Source organism: Canis aureus, chromosome 27 (genome assembly GCF_053574225.1).
Source record: "Canis aureus isolate CA01 chromosome 27, VMU_Caureus_v.1.0, whole genome shotgun sequence".
Taxonomy (NCBI): Eukaryota; Metazoa; Chordata; class Mammalia; order Carnivora; family Canidae; genus Canis; species Canis aureus.
In genome coordinates, this window is record NC_135637.1 from 29,505,604 (window position 1) to 29,529,508 (window position 23,905).

At 47.2% G+C, this 23,905-nt stretch overlaps 1 pseudogene across 1 annotated transcript in view; it reads left to right on the forward strand.

Annotated features, from left to right (window-relative positions):
• Positions 1-23,624, forward strand: part of LOC144299428 (immunoglobulin lambda variable 1-40 pseudogene) — a 59,876-nt pseudogene extending 36,252 nt beyond the window's left edge. The window contains exons 2-3 of the transcript XR_013366167.1: positions 13,501-13,835; positions 23,559-23,624. The product of XR_013366167.1 is annotated as an immunoglobulin lambda variable 1-40 pseudogene (transcript). The remainder of the gene's footprint in view (positions 1-13,500; positions 13,836-23,558) is intronic.
• The last annotated feature ends 281 nt before the right edge of the window (positions 23,625-23,905 follow it).

Consider the following 23,905-nt stretch of genomic DNA (forward strand, 5'->3'; position numbering starts at 1 on the left):
GCGGGAGCAGCTCCCAATACTCACAGCGTCTCAGATAAGGAGGACATGAGAAAAAGACCCCTGGGCCCACAGACATGGTCTGGAGGTACTTTTCAGAGAATCTTACCCGGAGATACATGCAGGGAGCACATATATGTAGGAAGGTCTGGGTTCTTTTTAATATTCTATTTATTTATATATTTATTTATGAGCGGCATGGAGAGAGAGGCAGAGACATAGGCAGAGGGAAAAGCAGGCTCCCTGCGGGAAACCTGATGGAGAACTCCATCTCTGGACCTGGGATCACAGTCTGTGCCAAAGACAGATGCTCAACCACTGATGCACACAGGTGCCCAGAAGGTCTTGTTTAAGAAGATGAAAGAGAAAAACTAAAGATATGCCTGCAAAGTGACACCTCATCTGAGGAAGATAGGAAGAGATGAGACATCAGAGCCTGACTGAACACCCCCTTGGGGGCTGGAGAAGATGGACAGGAATAAATACTGTGTCTGCAACTGAATCTGCCTCCCAAATATTCATCCACAGTCAGTTCTATCATCTCATTCCATGAAGTGTGACCTTTGTCACTCCTGATGTACCCACGGCTGATACACTCTCTATAACCCTGGTCACAGACAGTCTCCTCTCTCTGAACCAGACACACTTGAATTTGGTCCAGATCCTGCAGACTCTCCCTGACAACACTCCTCTTCTCCCCTCTGCTCCCCTGTCCTGCAGGCTTGTCTCTCCCTCTAGTTCTTCAGGTCTGAGCTGTCTCCACCTCAGGATTTCAGAGAAAACCACAAATGAATTTGCTGAAGATTCCAGTCCCCAGCGTCCATCTATGGGGAGGAGAATGACCAGAAATTGGGGATGCATGTGAATCCCTACATTGTTCTTCCTGTTTCTGTCACTCGGCAGCACCTGCACGTCTGATTCTGTGATCTTGTTACAGGGCTGCTCTCATATGAGTCCTCACTGCCTGGATCAATACTCCCCCAGGTAGAAGGGCTTTGAGACACAGGCCTTGAAATCCTGGTACCAGGACCTGAGATAAAGGGTAATCCCTCAGTTTGTTGAGAAGGCTTAGAAGAGAATGAGGGCCACTTGGCCTAATTTAAGGTCACGTGTGCACAAACATGCACACACACACACACACACTCATCACTGTCTCATCTCTGGTTGTATATTGTCCTGGGCTCTGCAGTGTTTGGGATTCTCCATCCATTCAAAGGTTAGACTACTCTGTGCTCACCAGCTGTCCTTGATGTCACAGTCTCCAGAAGGCACAAACCCTAGTAGCAAGGAACATGAGTGACTGAGGTGTTGTCACCTGGGCAACCAGGATGTGCTCTGAATATCTGCTCCTGGGGACAAAGCTGATCCTCAGGATTCCTAGGGAGAGTCTCTGTTCCCATGGGCAGCTCAGCCCCCCACCATTTCTGGGATCCGATCAGCACCTGAGGGTGATCAGTACATCGATTCTGGGACCCCAGCCTCAGGGCTGCTCTGAAGTCAAAGCCCCGGGGGTTGTGGAACACACCCTCCCTGTGCTCTCAGGGCTGGGCTGTCACTCCCACAGTCTCACCAGGGACATGTCCAGCCAGGCTGGACCTCTGCTAAATCATCTGTTCCAAGTCAGGACCACAGGGTCTGTGACCTCAGGGACGTGGCCCCTCATCTCCACTCTCCACCACTCACAGGGGACCTTTGCCATCAACTCTGGGTCCAGGTGCCTTTTGCCAATAGAACTTCATTCTCCTCATGGGTGGCTGAATGAGCAATTGCTCTGTCCTGAACATGCGAGACACAGGTGCTGGGCGCCAGCTGTGCCCACCCCACACAGGAGTTGGACCCTGAATTTCTCATCCTGGAAGCTCGTCTGTGTATGGGAATTCCAGTACTTAGATGGCTGTGAAGTTCATACAACAGGGTCCTCATGGGGGCTCATGGCACCACTTCAGGTTTCCCTGCCTGCATGATCAGACCCATGATATAATCATAAGGTTAAAAAAAGAGACAAATCATTTTATAAAATGTTTATAAATGTCTATTTAAATGAAAGCCAAAGTCATTTCTTTTTTTAAAACTTTTTATTTATTTATCCATTAGACACATAGAAAGCGAGGCAGAGACACATTCAGAGGGTGAAGCAGGATCCCAGCAGGGAGGCTGATGCAGGTCTCGATACCAGGACCCTGGATTCATGACCTGAGCCAACAGCAGATGCTCAATCACTGAGCCACCAGGTGCAACGGCACTGAGGTTTTAAATGACACTTCCATCGTTATTCTCCGTGCAGTCTGCACAGATCTGTGAACAATATACTCATAATTCCACTTGCGTCTTCACAGTGACATCATCATTGAGTCTTTGTCAATGCACATTGACTAGATTTTCTTAAAAAGAACATTCATCCAATTTATGTACACAGCTGGTCTGGGGGTGACCAATACACAATCTCTTCCTCTGGATTCTTGGCAGAAATTCTCCAGCTGTCACATCTTCCTGCAAAAACACCCTGGCACATCTGCCCCTTGTGCTCTGAGGTCAGTGGCACACACACAACCAAACGTGGCAGGGCTCCTGCAGACCTGTGTCCATGTGGGGGAGGACAGATCCTAGGAGGGAGTCACTGCCCACAGGGTGGGGAGAACTAAGTTTAAAACAGGTGAAAACAGTGAGAGACGACAACAATGTTCAGTGTGTAACCTTTCCAGGAAAGCACACAAGGTCTTCGATCCACAACCTGGAAAATGTCACTCCCTGGGTCTTCAGTATTTCAGGAAACTCAGAGAAGGAGAGGGCTGCAACCAGGGTCATCATATAGGAGGAAGGTCTCAGGATCCTGCGCAGAAGAGGCCAATTGTACACGGGGACCCTTCACTCCTCTGGATGTGACAGTGATGTCAGATGAATTGGTGTAGAGACACAACCTCAGTCCTAAGTGGCCCATAAAAAGCCAAGGGATCCGTGGTAGAGACAGACAGAGAGAGAGGCAGAGACACAGGCAGCGGGAGAAGCAGGCTCCCTGCACAGAGCCGGATGGGGGGCTTGAACCCAGGACTCCTGGACCATGCCCTGAGCCAAAGACAGTTGTTTAACCACTGAGCCACCCAGGAGTCCCTCACACTGAGAAATGAGAGTGTAGCCTAAAACCTATGCCACAGTTATGGGAGACCACATGCGGGGAGACTTGTCCAGATCATAGGAGGAGAGTGGATAGAGCTCTGGAGACAGGACCTGTGTCCTGTGGCCAACTGATCCCCATGTCATGCCGGATGAGGTGGTGTCAGGATGCCAGAGGCGATTGAGACATATTTATAAGGGGTCATGCTTGGTCAGAGCTGGGAACACCACCTGGCACTGACTGTAGCCTCTGCTCAGGGCTCACAGCGGGGACTTCCCTAACCACACCCCAGCCCCAACAGCCCATCCTCTGCCCACCCCCCTGACATCCTCAGGCAGAGGGACCTGACACAGGGCCAGGGAGGGGTCAGAGATTTTGGGTCTCATTTGCATGGGAGGACCCCTCCCTCTCTCAGAGGATGAAGAGGGTAAGGGAGAGATGAGGGGAGGCTCTGCTCAGCTGTGGGACCAAGAAGACAGGATCAGTGATGACCTCCACCATGGGCTGGTCCCCTATCCCCCTCACCCTCCTTGCTCACTGCACAGGTGACTGGATGTGGGACAGAGGGAGGGGACCTGGAAGGACATGTGGGGTCCTCACTCCAGAATCACCCTATTTCTCTCCTTCTTACAGGGTCCTGGGCCCAGTCTGTGCTGACTCAGCCAGCCTCAGTGTCTGGGTCCCTGGGCCAGAGGATCACCATCTCCTGCACTAAAAGCAGCTCCAACATTGGTAGGTATTATGTGAGCTGACAACAGCTGTCAGGAACAGGCCCCAGAACCGTCATCTATGATAATAATAACTGACCCTCGGGGGTCCCTGATCAATTTTCTGGCTCTAAATCAGGCAGCACAGCCACCCTGACCATCTCTAGGCTCCAGGCTGAGGACGAGGCTGATTATTACTGCTCGCCATATGACAGCAGTCTCAGTGCTGGCACAGTGCTCCAGGCCTGTGGGGAAGTGACACAAAAACCCACTTTCCCATCTGCAAAGTGAGTGAGCGCCCCAGCAGATGCCTTCTTAGGCTCCCCTTGAGTTTCTGCTGATTCTTCAGTTGATGCCCTGAGCCCAGGTGCATCTTGGGGACCTCCTGGGAATGGCACTTGCTTGATCATCTCTGACCTCAGAGTCACTCAGAGTAGCCCATTGTACACAGAGGGTGTCATAGGAAAGAGAAAATTTTGTCCTCGTGATCAGGGACAGGTTCTTCTAGGCTAGTGTACATTCACTTGTCCTCTTCTGGTTTCTCAGTAAATGAAACACTCTTAGGTCATGAAGCTATCATGGTCCTTTGGCCCCATCCCTGTTCTGCTGATGCACATGTCAGCTCTTTTTGCAGCTGGGATTATTATTGCCTTAGCTTCAACCAGATGACGAATTCTTCTTATTTGATGATTGCATGGAACACATAAATCAATGCACACTCAGAAATATAAAATGTAAAAAATAAAGCTTTCTAGAGAAAAATCCCTATGCGAATGTTTATGGAAACTTGATTCATAATCAATACAATTCAAAGAAATGAAAAATCTGCACACTTTTTTTTATACCAGATTTTTATAAAATGACCAGACTTAAAGTAAGGAAGATTTAATCCAAACTGATGTATAGTCGTAAGGGGTGATATTAGTCAACATTTAAAGAAATAATTTCCTAAGTTCAAAAACATGCATGAATATTAACTGCACATTTCTTCAGGATGAATAACATAAAAGGCTAAATTCCACATCATGGGAATTTCATTGTATTTTGGAAGAGGCGGGAATCTAGAGGTGGTAAGAAGCCAGGGATTGACAGGAGGTGGAGGAAGGAGGATAGGGAGTGTGTGAGGTGATGTTGTTCGTGGTGATGTCACTCTCCTACACGGCCCTATGATGGTGGCCGCACCACACTGCTGTGTTGTCACAGATTAGTAAACTGTACCCCAGAGCGACAGCGCCTTCATGCAGACAGAGAATGTCATCTAGGAGTCTGGGGTCCATGACGGAGCTCACATGGGAATATCAATCCATCCACTTCCCCAAGGAGTTTTGACACTTTGTCCTCAAAGGGGGAGGACATGAAAGTGAGGACCTGAGAGAGATTGAACCAGAAGTTTGTAAAGGGAGCAAAGAAACTGCACGTGAGCCCCTTAGGATGACAGAGTGTGTCCCCTAGGCTGAGGGCTCAGTCCTTGTGATGTGTCGGGGCCGGGCCTGGAATTGAACCATGACATCCATGGTCACAGATGATGGGAGACATCGTTGTCCCTTCAGGAACAGAAGGTCCCATGTTGTGAGGGTCTCAACCTCTCCATAGCCAGTGTGGAGATCGGACCCTCCCTTATGGTTCTGGAGATGATTGCCCTAGGTCCTTCAGCTACAACACAGGATAGTTTGAAAACTAAAGTTTGATTATTTATAAACGTGTAAATTATAGCACACACCTGGGGCCACAGACAGAGGTCATCATAGAGACAGAGCGAGCCTGTGGCTTCCCCACCAGGAGTGTGGACAGAGGCTCAGCTGACAGAGAAGGAACTGGGGTGAGAGACAGAGAGAGAGAGAGACAGAGAGAGACCAGGCCTCGAGGACCCACCTTGGATTCCATGGGGGCAGCATCCCTGATGTCTTTGTCCATGTGCTCCCTGCCCTGGGGATGGCCCTGACCCTGAGCCTCACTCTGATCCTGGGGAAGCAGTGGAGCAGGGGGGACAGTTGGAGACAGTCCTCAGGGAGGAGCCACAGCAGGGGATTCTGAGCCATTTGGGGTCATGATATGCAGCCTCAGGAAGGCTGGGTGTGACCTGGGTGTGGCCTGTCCTCCATGCACAAGGGGTGGGGACCCACAGCACTGGAGGCAGAGGGCTCTGCTCTGGAATCCTCTTCCCTCATCTCAGCCAGTGTGGACCAGGACTGGGGCAGCAGGAGCCTGGAAGCCTGTTCCTCAGGTCCATGGGATGCTGTGCATCCCCTGCCTGAGTCTGGGCCCAGGTCCCACCTGCTTTCAGCCCGGAAACCCTTAGCTCACAGGGGTCCTCCCAGGCCCTTCCATTACAGGCACCAAGAGAGGAACTGGGAGTGGGGAGCAGTGACCAAGATGATATTCTCCTCTTCTGGGGGCTGAAAGGTTGAGAAAGAGCTCCCAGCTCTGCCCCCTTGTGGCTGGGATCCTGGGGATGTGCAGCTCAAGGCAGAGGTTGGGGTTCTCCACCCCAGTTCTTCATGACGCCTATGTCCTGGGCACTGCAGCCTGACCTTGGACATTCAGCTCATGCTCCTCCATGACTCCACGTCCCCCTGGGTTGTAAAGGTCTGCAAACCCCTCAACACATGGTCACTGGCCTCAGCCCTCCTGGAACATTTTTATGTGGGAGACTAGGGGCATGTGTCATGCCATTGACACCTGGCTCACCCCTGGGGACCTGGAGCAGAGGGGACTAACATCCCCACACACTGCAGGGACACTGCAGGGAAGACCCCCAGAGCCAGCCTGGACTGAGGGATGCTGTCTCCTGGACTCCTGTCCCCTGTCCTGCACCCAGGGAATGGGTCCAGGGTACCATCCCAAGCTCCTGTCCCCCTACACGGACACATACACCCCAGGGCCTGCTCACCAGGGCTGCACACCTGGCTCAGGCTGTGGGCACTGATCCTGACGCTCAAGGTCAGGGTCTCCCATTTCTGACCTAGGAATTCAGTGTTTGTGCTCCTTCCCCAGATCTTCTACTTCTTTATGCACAGAGAAGCCTCTCCCTACCTAGGGCTCCCCTGCAGTGACAGCAGCACCCTCTCAGGGGCTCCTCATAGCAGAGATCCCAGTTCACCCAGTCCTCTTCCCCCTTCTCTCCCTGCCTTCTCCTGGGATCACAGCCACCAGCATCCCCTCCTGCTGTGCTCCTGCTTCAGGTGCTCTGCCCTGACAACTGGGTATCTTCAGTCCTTCCCCGTTCTGTCCCCTCCTATCCCCAAGGCCACAGGTTCACCAGGTGGTGATGCTTCTGTTAAATCACCACCTCCCATCTTGGTTTGAAGATCTTTATGCATTGTTTTAATATTTTAATATTTTCTTTGATGACTCTTTGTGCAGAACACCGCCACTCCTCTCGACATGAATAGGAAAGGCCCTCCTTTGTGGAGCTCCGTAAATGTTTCATGAGTTAGGATAAGCTCAGTCTTTTGCATGATTTATGTTTTGTAGACCTTCCCCCTCTCACAGGAGTGTTTATTTCAGTATGACTGTTCCGTCCATGTGGAAAGCTCTCAAATCACAGTCCCTGTAGACCATGCAGGGTGCTCCAGCCAGTCCGTCAGGTCACTGATGAGTGCTGGGATCACAGCTCTGGATGTTACCTTCAGGACACTGAGGACCCTGAAAGGGACATATAATCAGCAGGGGGCACTGTGCACCCCTGGGCACTCAAGGGGCACCCTCCCAACTGGGGGAGCCCCTGACCTCAGCTGTGCAGAGGCTGAGCTGCCCCCTGTGCCCCTGGTGCGACCCAGCAGCCTAGTGCCCTAAGGACCTGGCAGAGTCTCCTGGGCAGGATCCTGAGGGGTTCCCACAGATGCTCCCTCTACCCTTCCAATGTCCACTCTGAGCAGTCCCTGCTTTCAGCATCCTCTGTCCCCTGTTTTTCTGAATCACTGATCAGATGGAGTCTGAGAGAGACTGGAAGGGGTGACAATTTGCATAAAGAGCACTGTCATTTGCCTGGAGACTCTAGGGAGAATTAGACAAGCTTAACACAGCGCAGCTCCATTCTTGGGACAGGGGATTTGTCAAGATGGCCTGGACTCGTCTCCTCCTCCAGTTCTTGTCCTTCTGCCCAGGTAGGGACATCATCTGTCTTCTGGGAGAGTTTCCCTGAGATTATCATCCCCTGGAAGCTCCCACCAAAAATGCCCCTCCTCCTGGGAGTTTGTGTATCTACAGTTTCCCTGTCCCAGCCAAGGCTGGCCCAGCTGCCCCCCACCTCCCTCTGCATCTCCAGGAACAACAACCAGACTCACATGAACCATGAGCAGTGGCTTCATTGTTGGTGGCTGCTACATATACTGGTTCCAACAGAAGCCAGGGAACCCCCCTCCCCCAATATCTCTTGAGGTTGTATTCAGAATCAGATAAACACCAGGGCTCAATGTCCCCAGCCCTGCTCTGGATCTGAAGACACCTCCGCCGAAGCAGGGCCTCTGCTCATCTCTGGGCTGCAGCGTGAGGACAAGGCTGACTCTTACTGTACAATCTGGCACAGTGGTCTTGGTCACAGGGACACACACAGAGGACGTGGAGCAACACCTCAGCCTGCCTATGTCCTTGGACTGTGTCTGTCTACCAATTTAAGAGAACTTGAATACACACTAATTTTACTGGAAGTAGATTCTGAATCACAGTATCCGTCCTCCTAGTTTTCTATTTACACCTTTCTGAAGACACAGAAGAAATAAAAACTGAGCAGAAAGAGATACAGAAAGATTGTGAGTGATTGAAATTGAAAAATTAGCCTCGGTGTCCATCAAAAGATGAATGGATAAGGAAGATGTGGTCTATGTATAAAATGGAATATTACTCAGCCATTAGAAATGACAAATACCCACATTTGCCTCGACATGGAGGGACCTGGAGGATATTATGCTGAGTGAAATAAGTCAGTTGGAGAAGGACAAACATCATATGGTCTCATCCATTTGGAGAATATAAAATAGCAGAAGGGATTATAGGGGACAGGAGAGAAAATGGAGAATATAAAATAGCAGAAGGGATTATAGGGGACAGGAGAGAAAATGAGAAAATGACAGAGAGGGAGACAGAACATGAGAGACTCCTAACACTGGGAAACGAACCAAGGGTGTTGGAAAGGGAAGTGGGCGGGGGGGTTGGGGTGACTGGGTGATGGGCACTGAGGGAGGCACTTGACGGGATGAGCACTGGGTGTTATGGTATATGTTGGCAAATCGAACTCCAATAAAAAAATATACAAATAAAAGAAAAATTAGATCCTGTTGTCATGGTGGTCCTTTTCTCTTCCCATTGAACGTCTACTTTTATAAATTTAATGTTCAGAACAAAGGGACCATCCCAGCAGTTTGAAAGTCCTACTCAGGGTGGACTCTGCCCTTCCAGCTGTCAGAGAAGAAACCTTCTCTTCTCTCCCAGGCCTCTGCTCTCAGGAGAGGCCAAGGCTCACTGCATCCCAGGTATGAGGGAGTAGGCTGTGGGCATGCTGGGTGAGAACCAGGCCCAAGAGGAATTTCAGGCCCATAGCTGTGGACTTTACCCTCAGGTGTGACATCAGGGTTGTGGTTAGGAATGGGGGATTTGGGGTCCTAAAATGTAAAAACCCTGAACCTGCTCCATGGACACTAGGTGAAGTAGTCCTGTGGATGTGACTTCCTATGGCTAACACCACTCAGGACAATGGGCATCCTTGGAGGGCCTGTTCCTGATCCCCCAGTGCCTCCTTGTGGCCTCCTCCCCTCCTGTACACAGTGGAGCTTTGCAATAGTCCTGGGTAGAGGAGGATGGCTTAGATGTGTAGGGAGGAGAAATCGGAGTATTTGCTGCAAATCCCTTTGCCTATGAAGCTGCTGTGAATCCTCAAATGTAGAATTCACTTTTTGTGGAGGGAAGAGCAGCAAAATGGGAGTTAATATAGGAGGAGCTCTCTGGGAGAAGCCCTGAGTGGTGAGCTAGCACAGCCTTCACTGAGCGTCCAGGCTACAGCCTGACTTTCCTCCACAGACTTTGTCAGCTTGTCCTCCTTGACAAGATACTCACAGGGTCTCAGATAAGGAGGAAGTGAGACATTTCTCTGGACCCAAGGGTCTTGTCTCTGAACCCCCATTCAGGAAGAAACTTATTGGAGAGACTGAGCAGGGGGGTCTCTGCTGCACGATGATCTATCCTTCCACAGGAAACAGAAACATTCCAGTAATGGGCATAGATTGAGAGAAAATGGAACATTCCAGGAGACACAGACATTCACATAAAAGAGCCCAAGGCACCTCGCCACTCAATGTGGAGAAGATGAACAGGAAAAAACACCGTGATCCAGCTGAACGTGCAGACTCCAAACATTCTTCCACACTCAGTTCTATCATCTTATTCCATGGAGTGTGACCTTGTGCCACTACTGTTATATCCACAGGGGATACACTGACCAAAACGCTGGTCACAGACACAGTCTCCTCTCTCTGAACCATCTCCATGGGAACTTGGACCAGATCCTGCAGGCTCTCCCCGACAACACCCCATCTCTTCTCTTCTCCCCTCTGGTCCTCTGTCCCTTGGCTTTGGTCTCTCCCTCTGGCTCCTCAGGTATAACTATGTCTCCACATCAGGATTTCATTGAAAACCAGAAATGATCTTCTGTAGGTTCTAGTCTGAAGGGTCCATCTCTTGGAGGAGAATGATAAGAAAACGGAGTTGCAAGAAACCCCTCATATTCTCCTTCCTGCTCTAAGATCTTGGCTCCATTTTTTTTTTACCCAGCACTCTTAGTCAGTCTTAATATTTTTAGAGGTTTCTTTATTTTTATATATAGAGAGAGCATGCAGTGGGGAGCAGCGGGCGGGCGGAGGAGGAGGGAAGGTGGCTCAAGCAGACTCTGGGCTCAGTTTAGAGCTCTGTGCAGGGCTCGAGCTCACTATCCTGGGATTAGGACATCAGCAAAAACAAGAGTTGATGCTCAACGACCTGCACCTCCTAGATGCACCCCCTACTCCATTATATTTAATATGAAAGTAAAATTATTACATTTCCTAAAAAGCATGTGTTTATCTACTTTTAGGTTTTTGCACATCGGATGTAATGACTTTACCTACTTCAGAATTATCCAGTGCCCTCAGTCATGGCGAATCCTGGAGGAATCCATAGACAAAGGTTTGCCTGCATATTTTAAGATAAGTCATTATTTTTATGATGCCCCAAGTTTTCATTCTGAAGAATTCTGTGGACCGTAGATCCACCACAGAAACATTTTCTACCATAGAAACAGTCCCAGGCTGTAGCGTTTTTTTACACACACAGAGACAAAACTCTCAGCAGTATGTTTTCTCACACCTGGTATACACCAGGGGGAACTCAAGGGACTTTGGGTGAGACTGGGTTGTGGGGTAAGAAGGAGGAGGCTGGATCTCACCCCTGCCCTGTGCTCCATGACATCTGGAAACCCTACAGATGTAGGTGTAGTGTCTTCAGAGACAAGGAATGGACAGATTTCTTGTCAATAAACAGATCCTAGACTCCTGATTCAGTGGATTGTTAACACGTTTGCTCTCACCACAGTCCTCTTGGCTAACATAATCTTTTCAAGTTAGCCCCTGCTCAGCGGTTTAGTGCTGCCTTCAGCCCAGGTTGGGACCCTGGAGACCTGGGATCCAGTGGGGCTGGCTGAATGGAGCCTGCTCCTCCCTCTGCCTGTCTGTCTGTCTCTCTTTCTCTGTCTCTCTCTCTCATGAATACATAAATAAAATCTTTTTAAAAAATAACCTTTTCAAATAAAAAAAAATCTTTGAGATACTTACCTTTAAATGAGCACTGGGTGTTATTCTGTATGTTGGTAAATTGAACACCAATAAAAATAAATTTATTATTAAATAAATAAATGCAAGTTCAAGAACTTGGATATTTAGAAGAGCGTTTCCATGGAGAACCATGTTCTCAGCATGTTTCGAAGTCATTAGAGGGAGAAGGGTCATCTTGAATCATTCTTCATCTTGCGTTCCCTCTCTCTCTCTCTCTCTCTCTCTCTCACACACACACACACACACACACACACACGCAGAGTTCTTTCCTCTGCCTGAGTGAATAGCATCCTGGATGCTGCAGTTTCCAGGATTCTCCATCCCTCCAGAGCCAACCTGTCCTCAGTCAGCCATTCTCAGAGCATCAATCTCTGGGAGCCAGAAGCTTCCTTAAGAGGAAACACTGGTGACATCTAGTGTGACTGGGGTCCTGTCACCAGGGTAGCCTGGATGTGCACAGAGCCTGTTCCTCTGGATGAGGCTGATGCTCAGGATACCCAGGAGGAGTCCCCATCCCCATGAACAGCTCAGTCTCTGAACATCTCTTGGCACCAGTCAGTGTCTGAGCCTGATCATTCCATTGATTCTGAGACCTCAGCCTCAGGGCTGCTCCCAAGGAGCTCCAGGCCCCTGAGGACATGAGATACCCCTTCTTGTGCTGTCTGCCTGAGCTGTCACTCCGTCAATCACCCAACTGCCACCTCCAACCAGGCTGCAGTCTGATGGAAAGTCTTGTGACCCATCCCAGCATCACAGGCCCTGTGAGCTCAGGGGCATCACTCCCCTAAGCACCAACTCTCCCCCAATCACAAGCGGGATGTTTGACAGAATCTTCTGAGTCCAGGGGGCCTGGGGTAGGAGAAATCCATGCCTGTAGTCATAGGGGGTCCACAACTAATATTGTATCCTGAACATGCTGGACACAAGTTGCAGAGACTCGAGCTGTGCCCAACCTAGAAAGTGGTCTGTCTCCAAATCCCTTTATCCAAGAAGCTCTGTCTGTTTGGTAATTTTGTCCCCATGTCCTCAGTGCTGTGCAGAACTCAGGGGAAGATAACTCTGGAAATCAGAGAAGCCTCATGAGAGGAAAGTCCCAGCATCCTGCATAGCAGGGGCCATGTGTCCATGGGGTGTGTTACTGCTCTGGACTGGATCCTGAACTCTAAGAGGAATTTGTATAAGAGATACCACCTTAGCCCTGATCAGGAATGGTCAAGGGAGCTGTGGACAAACTCTCTCTGAAGATTCTCAGTGGAGCAAATAGTGAGCCCTGAAGTAATGTGAGCTGGCATACAGGTACCTGGCCTGGCCCTAATGCAGGGAACATTGGGCAAAGATTTGGGGAAGCAGGAGATGTGGGCCCTGGTCACCTTGTCACACAGTGGTGCCTCTGCATCTGGACACCAGGGGGCCTTCTGGTTCCATTACTGAGGAGTCTGGGTAATCAGAGTTGGACCTGCCACCTGGCACTGCTTCTGCCCTCTGCTGAGAGATCACAGCTGGGACCTCCCCACCCTCTGGCCTTACACAGCCCCTCCCTTGCCCATGGCCTTGTCATCTAAGGCAGAGGAACCCGACCCAAGGGAAGGTGGGTGTCAAAAGCCAGGGTTTCATTTGCATGGATGGGCCCTCCCTCTCAGAGAAGAAGAAGAGGGGAAGAGAGAGATGAGAGGAGGCTCTGTTCAGCTGTGGGACCACTGAAGGCAGGATCAGTGATGACCTCCACCATGGCCTGGTCCCCTTTCCTCCTCACCCTCCTCGCTCATTGCACAGGTGACTGGATGTGAGGATGGGGGAAGGGTCCTGGGAGGACATGTGGAGTTCTACTTCCTCCTCTTCTCCCCAGACCCCAACATAATCCTCTCTGTGTCTCTCCCCCTTGCAGTGTCCTGGGCCCAGGCTGTGCTGACTCAGCCGCCCTCAGTGTCTGCAGCCCTGGGGCAGAGGGTCACCATCTCCTGCACTGGAAGTAACACCAACATCGGCAGTGGTTATGATGCACAATGGTACCAGCAGCTCCCAGGAAAGTCCCCTAAAACTATCATCTATGGTAAGAGCAATCAACACTCGGGGGTCCCGGTTCGATTCTCTGGCTCCAAGTCAGGCAGCACAGCCACCCTGACCATCACTGGGATCCAGGCTGAGGATGAGGCTGATTATTACTGCCAGTCCTATGATGACAACCTCGATGGTCACACAGTGCTCTGGGCCTGGGAGAAAGTGAGACAAAAACCTGCTTTTCCCCCAGAAATGAGTTTTGCTTTGTAGTACCCACTGTTTGGCCAGATCAGCTTCCTCCTTTGTTCGGTGTAAACTGCAGTCTGTGGTCAACCTGATGGAGCCTTGGCTCCAAAATGATCCTGATTCTCTTTACTTCAGTCCCTGCACCCTATCCTTGGCTCGAACACATTCTATGGTTTTCTCTTATTGAGGAACATTTCCTTGTTGTCAGGAGCATGATGCTCTGTTCAGAATCTGTCGATGAGGAAAGAAAGACAAGAAAATATAGATTAAATTAAATGTCCTTACTTCCTGCAGCCCACTGTTAGAGACCTGACATATATGCAGAGAGTGAGTTGCTCAAGGAACTCATGGCTTCTTAGTGCCTTAATGTTTATCATTATTAAAGATTGAGAATAACCTCAACTTAACAGCAGCTAAATCATGAAGGTCCTGAAAGCCCTGCTTCCAAATTCCTTAGAGTTTTACACTATCCCCAACCTCCACTTATTAAAAAGCATATCATCAGTCCCTCCTCACCATCACAATGCAGCTTTCTGCCCATAGGACCTGTTACTCCTATAATAAAAGCCACTTGTTACCAACATTATATATCTCAAGAATTCGTTCTTGACCATTGGGATCGGCAGTCCTGTATCACTGTGACAAATCAGGACAGAACAGGAGACACAGAGTCAACCTGTGTCTGACTGAGGATGGTGCACTGTCCTTACAGTGTGCATGCACACCACCTACTGAACACCTAGTATGTGCCCCATGTGAGCCTAGAGATGTGGGACACAAGTGGACATGGGAGAGGCCCCATGATCAGGGAGCAGACAGTTTCTGGGGGAAGAGAGAGAACACAGAATACGTATAATGAGGAAAGCTTGTCCCAGGATACTGAGGAGGGGTGAGCTTGGTGGGGTGAAGCTGGAACATTGGAGGTGTACCCCAGAATGTGATGTCCCACAATGACATCCCAGTCCTGCACAGATCGTGATGGAGCAGGTCGTGAGCATGTAGGGGGGGGCGTGGCAGGGGTGTGGACTCTTTCCCAGTCAGACTAGGAGTACTGGAGAGGGGATGATGATGAGGAAAGTCAGAGTCCTCATGACATAGAGGAAGCCGGGACTGGGATGAGAATTGGAAGGAGGGGAAGGAGGTGGGGTTCTTGGGAAAAGAGTGGCTAGGGGCTCCACCAGCTAAGACAGTGTGAGGATGCATTTCTGAGGCAGGATGACGTCTACCTCAAATTTCCAGGATATAGGATCAGCCCCTGATCCAGGGGACTGTTGATCAGGAGTCCTAGTGATGAACATCTCTGCTTACTCTTGACTGACCTTTGATGAATCTTCACCAGTGCCTGTTGCTGTGGAGTTAAGTATTTCCTGTGTTCTTCAGGTCCCTTGTTTTCATAAGAATCTAATTCTTATTAAAGACTTAATAAAGAATTATTAAATCTAATTTGGCAGATTAACAGGAGAAAATCAATTTCATAGCCAGCATAGTGGGTATTCACACAGACGTGGAGAATTCCAAAGACAGGCACCATGACACATATGTGAGTGAAGGAGAGGGGCAGAGGTCCGATGACCAACGAGGAGAAAGTGCATTAGAGGGAAAGGGAGAGGAGTTGTTTGCAAACGAGAGGTTGTCCTGCTGTGTAGATACATCTCTTAGGTAAAGAGGGAGCCTGGTAATAGCTCTCTTCCTGGTACAAGCTGGCAGTTTTGGGGGATTAAAAATTTTTCTAATCTGCTGAGTTTCATTTGTTTAAAGTGAAACTAATGTTCATGCTAATGGGGTCTATCTGGGGCAGCGTATCTTTAGCTAGTTCCCTCCCTTCTCTGAAATTTCCCAAAGATACATGTGTTAAAATTTGTGCTAGCAGATTGTTCAGTTTTGTTGACCCTCTCCTGACAATAGGCCAATTTATTTAAACCCATTTCAGGAGGGGTTGATGGAGGTACATTCTCAAAGAAAGGCTTGTGGTTCAAGAAATCAGGTAGTAAACAAGAGGCATTTGTATGGGGGAAAAAAGGATGGTAAATGATCGGATGAAATTGTAGGCAGTTGCTTAGTTCTGAGGGCAACCAGTGGAGATTTCTTGATGTCAAGCTCATGTGTCTTCAGGTAGAGTGATAGAAGGCTGTGACAATCTGACAGACTTTCCTGGTTTGTAGTTCAAATGTGTCTGGTGATCTCTGACTGTCCCAGAGAGCCACTGGCATGAAGACCACCTCTACATGAGCAGCTGTGGTGACTTCTCTGAAGGTCCTATCATTGGATTCACAGTTACCTTTCAGGATTTCAGGATATAGGGCGGTTTGAATGCACTTTCCAAAGGTGGGAGAAAAATCAACATGCTAGTTTTCAGACTTGTAGCCAGAGATTTTAGGAAGCTAGAGAGAATCAGGATCAAGTTCAGGTTATAATGAACATGAATCAACTAAAGTATTTACTCAGATGTGTCATTAAATTATATGTTTTCTCAATAACCACCCTGATTTCTACTAAATATAGTTGCAGCAAGCATGGCACTTGAACATATAGGCTCTTGTTAAAATGTGATTTGCTGCAACTTTTGTGAAAAACCTGTGGATGAAATGTTTAACAGCTCCTCCAGTATAGAAGACAAGACAAAACTTGTGTCAGATCCTTGTCATCCCTCAACACATATACGCTTGGGTGCCTTTTCTGTTCTTGAGGTACCAAGATATCCCAAGATTCCTGCACCTGCCAGGACATGACCTCCTGACTAGCCTGGTAAAGCCGTTGGAAACTCTGTAAGGTGGTAGGATGATATTCCCAAGAGGTTTTACTGGATCCATAAAGTCAATGCTACTTCCCTAAATCTGACTGGTCTATCTGATTATGTGTGTATAGATGTATACAGATGCATATATCTCATTCAAATATGACATTCTACCCCTTGTTCATTTCCTAGAGTTAGGAGCGTCTCATATTTTGTCACCGTCTCTAATTTATCCCATTCATTTTCTCTCCTTTTCCCCTAAGGGGTGGTAGAAGGGGAGATGGGGTGAGTGGGTGCTGGGCACTGAGGGGGGCACTTGACGGGATGAGTACTGGTTGGTATAGTATATGTTGGCAAATCAAACTCCAATAAAAATATATATTTATAAATATATTATAAATAAAAGAAAATTTATATATATAAAACCAGTATGACATTCTAGTCAACATCTTGGTAATATAACCGATGTTTTCAGTTATATCTTCTTATACAAAAACAGAATCTTAAAACCTTGTGCTAATAAATATATTGTCATAAAAGTATAAGAGTGCGCAATGACAGATTGTGAGTTTTGGAGGGATCAGGTAAGGACAAAAGTTAAATAGTTTCTTTTCTTTTTTTTATAAGATTTTGCATATTTATTCATGAGAGACAGAGAGAGAGAAAGAGACAGAGAGAGAGATGGAAACAGAGACACAGAGAGGCAGAGACACAGGGAGATGGAGAAGCAGGCTCCATGCAGGGACCCAACTTGGGACTCCATCCTGGGTCTCCAGGGTCATGCCCCAGGCTGCAGGCAGTGTCAAACAGCTGAGCCACCCCGGGCTGCCCAAATAGTTTCTTTTGTTCAGGAATGAAGCAGAAGTCACTGTCCCACAGGGGGAAGGTGCTGAGGACCTGCTCTCAGAGCCAGTGTAAACCAGAAAGGGTTTGGGCTCCCTATTTGGGGTAATGAGTGCAGGGCCTGGCATCCTTTGAATCAGCACTGGCGGGTTCACCACTGATTATTATTCTCTGATGTGGTCAGGATCTCTCCTGGCCTGGTAGAGACTGTCAGGTCCCCATTCTCTTTGTCCTGTTAAAATCTGCAGCTACTGATAGTTTTTTTTTTAATAAAATAATTTTTTATTGGTGTTCAATTTACGAACATACAGAATAACACCCAGTGCTCATCCCATCAAGTGTCCCCCTCAGTGCCCGTCACCCACTCACCCCCACCCCCCGCCCTCCTCCTCTTCCACCACCCCTAGTTCGTTTCCCAGAGTTAGGAGTCTTTATGTTCTGTCTCACTTTCTGATATTTCCCACACGTTTCTTCTCCCTTCCCTTATATTCCCTTTCACTATTATTTATATTCCCCAAATGAATGAGAACATACAATGTTTGTCCTTCTCCGATTGACTTACTTCACTCAGCATAATACCTTCTGGTTCCATCCACGTTGAAGCAAATGGTGGGTGTTTGTAGTTTCTAATGGCTGAGTAATATTCCATTGTATACATAAACCACATCTTCTTTACCCATTCATCTTTCGATGGACACCGAGGCTCCTTCCACAGTTTGGCTATTGTGGACATTGCTGCCATAAACATCGGGGTGCAGGTGTCCTGGCGTTTCACTGCATCTGAATCTTTGGGGTAAATCCCCAACAGTGCAATTGCTGGGTCATAGGGCAGGTATATTTTTAACTCTTTGAGGAACCTCTACACAGTTTTCCAGAGTGGCTGCACCAGTTCACATTCCAAACAGTGTAAGAGGGTTCCCTTTTCTCCACATCTTCTCCAACATTTGTTGTTTCCTGCCTTGTTAATGTTCCCCATTCTCACTGGTGTGAGGTGGTATCTCATTGTGGTTTTGATTTGTATTTCCCTGATGGCAAGTGATGCAGAGCATTTTCTCATGTGCATGTTGGCCATGTCTATGTCTTCCTCTGTGAGATTTCTCTTCATGTCTTTTGCCCATTTCATGATTGGATTGTTTGTTTCTTTGGTGTTGAGTTTAAGAAGTTCTTTATAGATCTTGGAAACTAGCCCTTTATCTGATATGTCATTTTCAAATATCTTCTCCCATTCTGTAGGCTGTCTTTTAGTTTTGTTGACTGTATCCTTTGCTGTGCAAAAGCTTCTTATCTTGATGAAGTCCCAATAGTTCATTATTGCTTTTGTTTCTTTTGCCTTTGTGGATGTATATTGAGAGAAGTTACTGTGGCCGAGTTCAAAAAGGGTGTTGCCTGTGTTCTCCTCTAGGATTTTGATGGAATCTTGTCTCACATTTAGATCTTTCATTCATTTTGAGTTTATCTTTGTGTATGGTGTATGAGAATGGTCTAGTTTCATTCTTCAGCTTGTGGATGTCCAATTTTCCCAGCACCATTTATTGAAGAGACTGTCTTTCTTCCAGTGGATAGTCTTTCTTCCTTTATCGAATGTTAGTTGACCATAAATTTCAGGGTCCACTTCTTGGATCTCTATTCTGTTCCATTGATCTATGTGTCTGTTTTTGTGCCAGTACCACACTGTCTTCATGACCACAGCTTTGTAGTACAACCTGAAATCTGGCATTGTGATGCCCCCAGCTGTGGTTGTCTTTTTTAAAATTTCCCTGACTATTCGGGGTCTTTTCTGATTCCACACAAATCTTAAAATACTTTGTTCTAACTCTTTGAAGAATGTCTATGGTATTTTGATAGGGATTGCATTAAACGTGTAAATTGCCCTGGGTAACATTGACATTTTCACAATATTAATTCTGCCAATCCATGAGCATGGAATATTTTCCATCTCTTTGTGTCTTCCTCAATTTCTTTCAGAAGTGTTCTATAGTTTTTAGGGTATAGATCCTTTACCTCTTTGGTGAGGTTTATTCCTAGGTAAATTATGCTTTTGGGTGCAATTGTAAATGGGATTGACTCCTTAATTTCTCTTTCTTCAGTCTCATTGTTAGTGTATAGAAATGCCATTGATTTCTGGGCATTGATTTTGTATCCTGAAATTCTGCCAAATTGCTGTATGAGTTCTAGCAATCTTGGAGTGGAGGCTTTTGGGTTGTCTATGTAAAGTATCATGTCATTGGCGAAGAGGGAGAGTTTGACGTCTTCTTTGCCAATTTGAATGCTTTTAATGTATTTTTGTTGTCTGATTGCTGAGGCTAGGACTTCCAATACTGTGTTGAATAGCAGTGGTGAGAGTGGACATCCCTGTCTTTTTCCTGATCTTAGGGGAAGGGCTCCCAGTGCTTCCCCATTGAGAATGATATTTGCTGTGGGCTTTAACTAGATGGCTTTTAAGATGTCGAGGAAAGTTACCTCAATCCCTACACTCTGAAGAGTTTTGATCAGGAATGGATGCTGTATTTTGTCAAATGCTTTCTCTGCATCTAATGAGAGGATCATATGGTTCTTGGTTTTTCTCTTGCTGATATGATGAATCACATTGATTGTTTTATAAGTGTTGAACCGGCCCTGTGTCTGGGGGATAAATCCTACTTGGTCGTGGTGAATAATTTTCTTAATGTGCTGTTGGATCCTATTGGCTACTATCTTGTTGAGAATTTTTGCATCCATGTTTATCAGGGATATTGGTCTGTAATTCTCCTTTTTGGTGGGGTCTTTGTCTGGTTTTGGAATTAAGGTGATGCTGGCCTCATAGAACGAATTTGGAAGTACTCCATCTCTTTCTATCTTTCCAAACAGCTTTAGGAGAATAGGTATGATTTCTTCTTTAAACGTTTGATAGAATTCCCCTACGAAGCCATCTGGCCCTGGACTCTTGTGTCTTGGGAGGTTTTTGATGTCTGTTTCATTTTCCTCCCTGGTTATTAGCCTGTTCAGGTTTGCTATTTCTTCCTGTTCCAGTTTCGGTAGTTTGTGGCTTTCGAGGAATGCGTTCATTTCTTCTAGATTGCCTAATTTATTGGCGTATAGCTGTTCATAATATGTTTTTAAAATCGTTTGTATTTCCTTGGTGTTGGTAGTGATCTCTCCTTTCTCATTCATGATTTTATTAATTTGAGTCTCCTCTCTCTTCTTTTTAATAAGGTTAGCTAATGGTTTATCTATCTTATTAATTCTTTCAAAGAATCAACTCCTGGATCTGTTGATCTGTTCCACAGTTCTTCTGGTCTCGATTTCGTTGAGATCTGCTCGAATTTTAATTAACTCTCTTCTTCTGCTGGGTGTAGGATCTATTTGCTGTTTTTAATCTAGCTCCTTTATGTGTAAGGTTAGCTTTTGTATTTGAGTTCTTTCCAGTTTTTGAATGGATGCTTGTATTGCAATGTATTTCCCCCTTAGGATGGCTTTGCGGGATTCCAAGGATTTTGAACGGTTGTATCTTCATTCTCATTAGTTTCCATGAATCTTTTTAATTCTTCCTTAATTTCCTGCTTGACCCTTTCATCTTTTAGCTGGATGGTCCTTAACTTCCACGTTTTTGAGGTCCTTCCAAACTTCTTGTTGTGATTTAGTTCTAATTTCAAGGCATTATGATCTGAGAATATGCAGGGGACGATCCTAATCTTTTGGTATCAGTTCAGACCCGATTTATGACACAGTATGTGGTGTATTCTGGAGAAAGTTCCATGTGCACTTGAGAAGAATGTGTATTCAGTTGAGTTTGGATGTAAAGTTCTGTAGATATCTGTGAAACCCATCTGATCCAGTGTATCATTTAAAGCTCTTGTTTCTTTAGAGATGTTGTGCTTAGAAGACCTATCGAGGGTAGAAAGAGCTAGATTGAAGTCACCAAGTATAAGTGTATTATTATCTAAGTCTTTCTTCACTTTGGTTATTAATTGGTTTAAATATTTGGCAGCTCCCACATTTGGGGCAAATATAATGAGGATTCTTATGTCCTCTTGTTGGATAGATCCTTTAAGTATGAGATAGTTTCCCTCTTCATCTCTCACTACAGTCTTCGGGGTAAATTTTAGTTTATCTGATATAAGGATGGCTACCCATGCTTTCTTTTGAGGACCATTTGAATGGTAAATTGTTCTCCAACCTTTTATTTTCAGGTTGTAGGTGTCCCTCTGTGTAAAATGAGTCTCTTGTAGACAGCAAATAGATGGGTCCTGCTTTTTTATCCAGTCTGATACCCTGCACCTTTTGATGGCGTCATTAAGCCCGTTCACGTTCAGAGTTACTATCAACAGATATGAGTTTAGTGTCATCATGATATGTATTCAGTCCTTATTTTTGTGGATTGTTGCACTAAACTTCTTCTTAAAGGGATATATAAGAGTCCCCCTTAAAAGTTCTTGCAGAGCTGGTTTGGAGGTCACATATTCTTTCAGTTTCTGCCTGTCTTGGAAGCTCTTTATCTCTCCTTCCATTTTGAATGAGAGCCTTGATGAGTAAAGTATTATTGGTTGCATGTTCTTCTCATTTAGGACCCTGAATATATCCTGCCAGCCTTTTCTGGCCTCCAGTTCTCTGTGGAGAGGTCTGCTGTTACCCTAATATTCCTCCCCATAAAAGTCAGGGATTTCTTGTCTCTTGCTGCTTTAAGGATCTTCTCTTTATCTTTGGAATTTTCAAGCTTCACCATTAAATGTCGAGGTGTTGAACGGTTTTTATTGATTTTTTTGGGGGATCTTTCTATTTCTTGGATCTGAATGCCTCTTTCCCTTCCCAGATTAGAAAAGTTTTCAGCTAGGATTTGTTCAAATACATATTCTGGCCCTCTGTCCCTTTCAGCGCCCTCGGGAACCCCAATTATATGTATGTTTTTCTTCCTCAGGCCGTCGTTTATTTCCCTTATTATGTCTTCATTGTCTTTTAATTGTCTGTCTCTTTTTTCCTCAGTTTCCCTCTTTGCCATCAACTTGTCTTCTATGTCACTCACTCGTTCTTCCACCTCGTTAACCCTCGTCGTTAGGACTTCTAGTTTGGATTGCATCTCATTCAATTGATTTTTAATTTCTGCCTGATTAGCTCTAAATTCTGCAGTCATGAAGTCTCTTGAGTCCTTTATGCTTTTTTCTAGAGTGACCAGTAGCTGTATAATAGTGCTTCTGAATTGGCTTTCTGACATTGAATTGTAATCCAGATTTTGTAACTCTGTGGGAGAGAGGACTGTTTCTGATTCTTTTTTTTTAAAGGTTTTATTTATTTATGATAGTCAGAGAGAGAGAGAGAGAGAGAGAGAGAGAGGCAGAGACACAGGCAGAGGGAGAAGCAGGCTCCATGCACCGGGAGCCTGACGCGGGATTCGATCCCGTGTCTCCAGGATCGCGCCCCGGGCCAAAGGCAGGCGCCAAACCGCTGTGCCACCCAGGGATCCCTGTTTCTGATTCTTTCTTTTGAGGTGAGGTTTTCCTTCTAGTCCTTTTGCTCAGTGCAGAGTGGCCAAAAGCAAGTTGTATTGGGAAAAGGAGAAAAAGAGAGAGAGAAGGAAAGAAAAGAAAAAAAGAAAAAAGAAAAATGGAAGAGAAAAAAGGAAAAAGGAGAGGAAAAAGAGAAAGAAAAAGAAAGAAAGGTGAAAAAAAGTGTGGGGAAGCAATCAGAAATCAAAAAGAAAAAAAAAACACGGGGGGAGTATCTTCTGATTCTGTATACTTTAAGTCCCTTGACTTCCCCTGGAACTTGTCCATCTAGCTGGTCTTCTGAGGGATGGGCCTGTTGTGCTGATTCTCAAGTGTTAGCGCTTGGGAGAGCTGCTCTACCCCCTGCCTGGTGCAGAGCTCAGTGGGGCTTGTTTACCCCGTGAGGCCGCAGGAGGGACAACCCCAGTGGCTGTGGCAGCCCTGGAGCCCTGGATTCAGCTCCCGCAGGAACTACTCCGTCTGCAGGGGCCTGGAGGCTCCGGGGTGGGGCTGGTGATCTACTCACCTTGGGAGAGGAGCGTCCTTGCTGTCCTGGACCCTCCCAGCCTCTGCCTGTCCGGGGGGAGGCCGGATCCTGGGCTGTGTCCCGGCGCCCTGAGCTCCGGCACCTGCGCTGTTGGGTTCGCGCTCCTGGCCCGGCAGCCCCCTCGGCGGAGCCTCCGCCAGAGCCCCTCCGAGCTGCTCCGGGTCCCGCAGTGTGCGCTGTAGCCCTTATGGAGCTCGGTGCACTCTCCCTGGGACGCAGGTGTCTGTTAGTGTCCCAGGGAGCCCGAGGGCATCCCCGCCCTCCTGGGGTCCTGCTCCAACTCCCTGCGAGCCCCTTTCCGCCGGGAAGGTTGGTGCAGCTCCTGCTTCTCCGGGACGGGGCTCTCCTGTCCTGGGGACACTCGCTCCAGCCTTAGCCTGGCTCCTCGTGGGGGCCCTACCCCTTGGAGGCCTTTTGTTTCTTCATTTCTTTTTCCCCGTCTTCCTACCTTGATAGAAGCGTG